An 8,020-nucleotide genomic window follows, 5' to 3' on the forward strand; every position below is an offset into this window, starting at 1 on the left:
TATTTCCTTTGAACATAGAGGGACATATGGGATGTATGTTTTTTAATTTTTTTATTACCTTTATTGGATAGAGGCAGCCAGAAATTGGGAGGAGGAGGGAAGCTAGAGAGGGAGAGACCTGCAGACCTGTTTCACCACTTGCAAAGCTTTTCTCCTGCATGTGGGGATTAGAGGCTCGATTCCTTGTGCACTGCAGCATGTGTGCTCAACCAGGTATGACACCACCCGCCCCCCCTTTTTTTATTGCCACCAAGGATATTGCTGGGGTTCTAGTGCCCGCACAATGAATCCACCATTTTTCTTTTTGATAAGACAGGAGAGAAAGATAACGACAACCTGGGTCCCTTGGCACATGGTAACATGCTTTTAACTAGGTGTGCCCCCACTGTTTCTGTTTAATAGTGGGTTACAGGATTGTAAGATTACAGGGTATAGTATCACACCCACCACCCCTGCTCTCTCTTATTAGATGAAGTATGGAATGGAAACGTGACAGATCATGACTATTCTGATGACCCAATGGTGGGTAGTATGTTGGAGAAGGTCATTACTTGCAAAATGCAACATTGCTTTCTATACCATGATTTTGACAACCTTACTAGGGAGGAAGAATAGACAGCTGTAGCACCATTGTAACATTTGTGAATCATTCCTACTGCAAGTGGGAACCAGGGGCTTGCACTACTTCACTTTATTTGTGGGATAGTAATGGGGAGGTAGGGACTGCTTGCACATAATGTGCCCTCAACTATGTGCAACCTAACTTCAAAAATAAATTTTATTAAAAGGCTACCACCTGAGAACTTTTTTTTTCCTTAATTGCCGCTAGAGTGGGCCTCTGCTTGCACCACAAATCCACTACTCCCAGAGGCTGTTTGTTCCTTTTTTTTTTTTCTTTTCTATTTTGTTGATAGAAATTTGAGATGCATGGTCCGGGAGGTGGCGCAGTGGTAAAGCTTTGGACTCAAGCATGAGGTCCTGAGCTTGATCCCCGGCAGCACATGTGCCGGAGTGATGTCTGGTTCTTTCTTCTATCTTTCTCATAAATAAATAAAACCTTTAAAAGAAAAGTTTTTTTTTTGAGAAGGGAGTGGTCCAGGAGGTGGCACAATGGAAAAAGTGTTGGAATCTCAAGCATGAGGTGCTGAGTTCATTCCCTGTAGCATATGTACCAGAGTGATGTCTGGTTCTTCTATCCCTCTAATAAAATGTTATTAAAAAACCCATTAGAGGACTTCCAGAGGCGGAGCTACGAGCAGCAGATCCGCTTTCTCTCCTCTCCCGGATCAACTAGGAATACCAAAGGAGACCACCCGGACCGAAACAAGACAGGACTAGAATGACCACAGGAACCCAGTAAATCACCCGTGAGTACAAACACGAGTGGCTGGTGACAGAGAGGAGAGAGGGGCCTAAGGAGAGATTAAGTGGCTGCTAACAGTTCAACAGTTGAGACACCACCTCCAGTATGCTCCACCAACAAGGGGACAGCTGAAGGGAGGAAAGGACTCCCCAGAGACTCACCAAGTGCAACTCTTGAGTCTCCATTGCTACTAGCCTCGGAATCTGGAGCAGCAACAGGGAGGGAAACCAGGGGACAGAGATCTAACCAAAAACTCAGGAGAAGACCTCGGTGGCATAGCTAAGGGGCTGTGAAAGTCTCTTTGCATAACCACTGGATTATCTCTGCCACACCCTGCTTTATCTCTTGGTCAGGAGTCAGTGATTAAGCTAAGAAGCCTATTGATAGTTTAAAAGCCCTCAGGCTCCCATAGCCTACAGGGAAGAAAAAAAAAAGGCTTTTACACCGAACTCCAACTCAGGGATTGAAAAAACTGTTAACTTCCACCACGGTAAAAACCTTTAATTAAATTACTTAAGACACAAGTCAATCCAGGCAATAGTGATCAATAATTTGAAAAGTACTGATAAAGGGAACTCATAATATATAAAATGGTTAAAACAACAAGAAAAAATATTGGAGACTCGAACCAGGACAAGAGTCCAGCTAAAAGTCCTCCAGAGGGTGAAGCACAAAACGAGTTCAACATCCAAACATTAGCTAAGGAAATAATAACAGGAGTGAGTAAAGAATTTGAAAAAATTGTAATCAGAACTGCAGGAACAACAAATGAGAATATGGAAGAAAATTCTAATAATCTCATGGTTATTAGAGAGCTGAAAGCTGAAATCGCTGAGCTAAGAAGGCAACTAGCTGAACAAGCTAAAACAGTATCAGAGCAGGGCAACAAAATAGATGAACTCCAGAAAGCAGTAGAGGGCAGAGAGAATAGAATCTATGAGGCTGAAGACAGAATTAGCAAGATTGAGGATGAATTAGAGACAACTAAAGAAGAAGTAAGAGATCTCAAAAAGAGATTAAGAGATGCTGAAAACAACAACAGAGTCCTATGGGATGACTTCAAAAGAAACAATATACGCATTATTGGCTTACCAGAGGAAGAAAGAGAAGGAGAGGAAGAAAGCATTCTTCAGGCCATAATAGCTGAAAATTTCTCTAGTCTAGACAACACCAAAGACATAAAGATTCAAGAAGACCAGAGGGTCCCAAACAGAATTAACCCAGACCTAAAGACACCAAGACATGTCAGATTGGAAAGGAATAAGGATAAAGAAAGGATCCTCAAGGCTGCAAGAGAAAAACAAAGAGTCACCTACAAAGGAAAACCCATAAGATTAGCAGCATACTTCTCCATACAAACACTACAGGCCAGAAGAGAATGGCAAGATATCTATCGAGTGCTCAATGAGAAAGGCTTTCAGCCAAGAATACTATATCCTGCTAGACTGTCATTCAGACTACAGGGAGGCATCAAAACCTTCTCAGACAAGCAACAGTTGAAGGAAGCAACCATCACCAAGCCTGCCCTGAAAGAAGTTCTGAAAGGTCTCCTATAAACAACCAGACCACCACAAATAGGACATATATCAAAACACTCTAAAACTCTACAAGAATGGCGTTAAAATATCTTCAATCTTTGATATAAATAAATGTGAATGGCCTGAATTCACCTATTAAAAGACACAGAGTAGGAAGATGGATCAGAAAACACAACCCAACAATATGTTGTCTACAGGAAACTCACCTAACGCAACAAGACAAACACAGACTTAAAGTGAAAGGATGGAAAACTATCATACAAGCCAATGGCCCACAAAAAAGGGCAGGAACAGCTATTCTCATATCTGACATGATAGACTTTAAAATAGATAAGATTAAAAAAGATAGGAATGGACACTACTTAATGCTCAGAGGATCAATCAAGAGGACTTAATTATTAATATCTACGCACCCAATGAGAAGCCATCTAAATACATCAAACTTCTACTGAAAGAGCTACAGCAATATATTAACAGCAACACAGTCATAGTAGGGGACTTCAACACCCCACTATCTCAACTTGACAGATCATACAGGAAGAAACTCAAAGACATAAGGGAGCTAAATGAAGAGATAGATAAACTAGAACTATTGGACATTTTCAGAGTCATTCATCCCAAGAAACTGGAATACACATTTTACTCAAATCCACATGGATCATTCTCAAGGATAGACCATATGTTAGGCCACAAAGACAGCATCAGCCAATTCAAGAGCACTGAAATCATCCCAAGCATCTTCTCAGACCACAGTGGAATTAAACTAACACTTAACAATCAACAAAAGATTAGTAACGGTCCCAAAATGTGGAAGCTCAACAGTACACTTCTTAACAACTTCTGGGTCAAAGAGGAAATCAAGGAAGAAATCAAAATGTTTCGAGAGTTCAATGAAAATGAAGACACAAGCTATCAAAATACTTGGGACACAGCTAAAGCAGTCCTAAGAAGGAAGTTCATAGCTATACAAGTACACATTAGGAAACAAAAAAAGGCACAAATAAACAGCCTGATTGCACATCTTAAAGACCTAGAAGAAGTACAACAAAGGAATCTTAAAGCAACCAGAAGGACAGAAATCACTAAAGTTAGGCAGAAATAAATACCATTGAGAATAGGAAAACCATACAAAAGATCAATGAAAGTAAATGTTGGTTCTTCAAAAGAGTAAACAAAATCGACAAGCCTTTAGCCAGACTCACAAAACAAAAAAGGGAGAAGACCCAAATAAATCGGATAGTAAATGAAAGAGGAGATATCACAACAGACACTGCAGAAATTCAACATATCATGCGAGGCTTCTATGAACAAATATGTGCCACCAAGTTAGAGAACCTGGAAGAAATGAATGATTTCCTAGATACCTACCAACTTCCAAAACTAAGTCAAGAGGAAGTGGATAATATGGACAGGCCCATCACAGCTAATGAAATTGAAACAGTTATCAAAAATCTTCCCAAAAATAAAAGTCCTGGACCAGATGGTTTTACAAATGAATTCTACAAAACTTTCAAAGAAGAACTAATACCTCTACTTTTAATAGTCTTCCAGAAGATTGAAGACACTGGAATACTCCCTGCCAGCTTCTATGAAGCCAACATCACCCTGATACCAAAAGCAGACAGGGACACAACCAAAAAAGAAAACTACAGACCGATATCTCTGATGAACATAGATGCGAAAATATTGAACAAAATTCTAGCCAACCGGATACAGCAGTATATCAAAAAGATTGTTCATCATGACCAAGTGGGGTTTATCCCAGGCATGCAAGGTTGGTTTAATATACGTAAATCAATCAATGAGATCCACCACATCAACAAAAGCAAGACCAAAAACCACATGGTCATATCAATAGATGCAGAGAAAGCCTTTGACAAAATACAACATCCCTTTATGATCAAAACACTACAAAAAATAGGAATAGATGGAAAATTCCTGAAGATAGTGGAGTCTATATATAGCAAACCTACAGCCAACATCATACTCAATGGTGAAAAACTGGAAGCATTTCCCCTCAGATCAGGTACTAGACAGGGCTGCCCACTATCACCATTACTATTCAACATAGTGTTGGAAGTTCTTGCCATAGCAATCAGACAGGAGCAAGGAATTAAAGGCATACAGATTGGAAGAGAAGAAGTCAAACTCTCCTTATTTGCAGATGACATGATAGTATACATGGAAAAACCTAAGGAATCCAGCAAGAAGCTTTTGGAAATCATCAGGCAATACAGTAATGTGTCAGGCTATAAAATTAACATTCAAAAGTCAGTGGCATTCCTCTATGCAAACACTAAGTTAGAAGAAATTGAAATCCAGAAATCAGTTCCTTTTTCTATAGCAACAAAAACAATAAAATATCTAGGAATAAACCTAACCAAAGAAGTGAAAGACTTGTATACTGAAAATTATGAGTCACTACTCAAAGAAATTGAAAAAGACACAAAGAAGTGGAAAGATATTCCATGCTCATGGGTTGGAAGAATTAACATCATCAAAATGAATATATTACCCAGAGCCATCTACAAATTTAATGCTATCCCCATCAAGATCCCAAGCACATTTTTTAGGAGAATAGAAAAAATGCTACAAATGTTTATCTGGAACCAGAAAAGACCTAGAATTGCCAAAACAATCTTGAGAAAAAAGAACAGAACTGGAGGCATCACACTCCCAGATCTCAAACTATATTATAGGGCCATTGTCATCAAAACTGCTTGGTACTGGAACATGAACAGACACACTGACCAGTGGAATAGAATTGAGAGCCCAGAAATGAGGCCCCACACCTATGGACATCTAATCTTTGACAAAGGGGCCCAGACTATTACATGGGGAAAGCAGAGTCTCTTCAACAAATGGTGTTGGAAACAATGGGTTGAAACATGCAGAAGAATGAAGCTGAATCACTGTATTTCACCAAATACAAAAGTAAATTCCAAGTGGATCAAGGACTTGGATGTTAGACCAGAAACTATCAGATACTTAGAGGAAAATATTGGAAGAACTTTTTTCCGCATAAATTTTAAAGACATTTTCAATGAAACGAATCCAATTACAAGGAAGACTAAGGCAAGTATAAACCTATGGGACGACATCAAATTAAAAAGCTTCTTCACAGCAAAAGAAACCACTACCCAAATCAAGAGACCCCTCACAGAATGGGAGAAGATCTTTACATGCCATACATCAGATAAGAGTTTAATAACCAACATATATAAAGAGCTTACCAGACTCAACAACAAGACAATAACCCCATCCAAAAATGGGGGGAGGAATTGGACAGAATATTCACCACAGAAGAGATCCAAAAGGCCGAGAAACACATGAAAAAATGCTCCAAGTCTCTGATTGTCAGAGAAATGCAAATCAAGACAACAATGAGATATCACTTCACTCCTGTGAGAATGTCACACATCAGAAAAGGTAACAGCAGCAAATGCTGGAGAGGATGTGGGGTCAAAGGAACCCTCCTGCACTGCTGGTGGGAATGTCAATTGATCCAACCTCTGTGGAGAACAGTCTGGAGAACTCTCAGAAGGCTAGAAATGGACCTACCCTATGACCCTGCAATTCCCCTCCTGGGGATATATCCTAAGGAACCCAACACATCCATCCAAAAAGATCTGTGTACACATATGTTCTTGGCAGCACAATTTGTAATAGCTAAAACCTGGAAGCAATCCAGGTGTCCAACAACAGATGAGTGGCTGAGCAAGTTGTGGTATATATACACGGTGGAATACTACTCAGCTGTAAAAAATGGTGACTTCACCGCTTTCAGCCGATCTTAGATGGACCTTGAAAAAAATCATGTTGAATGAAATAAGTCAGAAACAGAAGGATGAATATGGGATGATCTGACTCTCAGGCAAAAGTTGAAAAACAAGATCAGAAAAGAAAACACAAGTAGAACCTGAAATGGAACTGGCGTATGGCACCCAAGTAAAAGACTCTGGGGTGGGTGGGTGGGTGGGGAGAATACAGGTCCATGAAATATGATGAATGACATAGTGGGGGTTGTATTGTTAAATGGGAATCTGGGGAATGTTATGCATGTACAAACTATTGTATTTACTGTTGAATGTAAAACATTAATTCCCCAATAAAGAAATAAATTATTTAAAAGAAAAAAAAAGAAAAAAAGAAAAAAGAAATAAATTATTAAAAAAAAAAAAAAAGCCATTAAAGATTTTGTTTAAAATTAAAGGAAATGTGGGGGAGGTTGGGGGGGGCAGGCACACTATAATGCACAAGTACCCAGGTCCAAGCCCCTGTTTCCACCTGCAGGAGGAAACTTCATGAGTGGTGAAGCAGTGCTACATGTGTATCTTGCCCCTCTCAATTTCTGCCTTTATCAAAAAGAAATAAAAATGAATTTAAACATGGAGTTCTAAGTTCGATCTGTAGTGCATCTGCCAGAGTAATGCTGATTTTCTTATCTTCATCATGTCGTTCCTTTTGCATAGAGAAAGCAGCAGAAAGACTTGAGAGGACAGCAATAAAGGTTCCTTCAATGCAGTGGGGATGATGATCAAAGCAGCACATTTTTTTTTAAGTTATATATATAATTTATTTAGTTATGAGAAAGATAAAGAGCCACACACCATTCTGGTACATATGCTGCCAGGGATTGAACTCAGGACCTCATGCTTAAGAGTCCAGTGCTTTATCCATTATGCCATCTCCCAGACCACTGTTTATTTATTTATTGGATAGAGACAGAAAAATTGAGAGGGGTAGGGAGATAAAGAGGGAAAGAGAGTGGTCTGGGAGGTGGCACAGTGGATAAAGCATTGGACTCTCAAGCATGAGGTGCCGAGTTCAATCCCCAGCAGCACATGTGCCAAAAAGATGTCTGGTTCTATCTTTCTCATTAATAAATATTAAAAAAAGGGGGGGGGACCTGCAGCCCTGCTTCACCACTCATGAAGCTATCCCCACAGGTGAGGACCAGGGGCTTGAACTTGGGTCCTTGTGCACTGTGATGTGTATGCTAAAGTAGGTGTGCCACTGCCTGGCCCCAAAGCAGCACATTGTCCAGGTGAGCTACTGATTTTTGCCAGCTCTTAAGCAGTTTAATATCTGTTTTTATTCCAGTTAGGGTTGGGAGATG

This window comes from Erinaceus europaeus, chromosome 7 (assembly GCF_950295315.1).
Source record: "Erinaceus europaeus chromosome 7, mEriEur2.1, whole genome shotgun sequence".
Classification (NCBI taxonomy): domain Eukaryota; kingdom Metazoa; phylum Chordata; class Mammalia; order Eulipotyphla; family Erinaceidae; genus Erinaceus; species Erinaceus europaeus.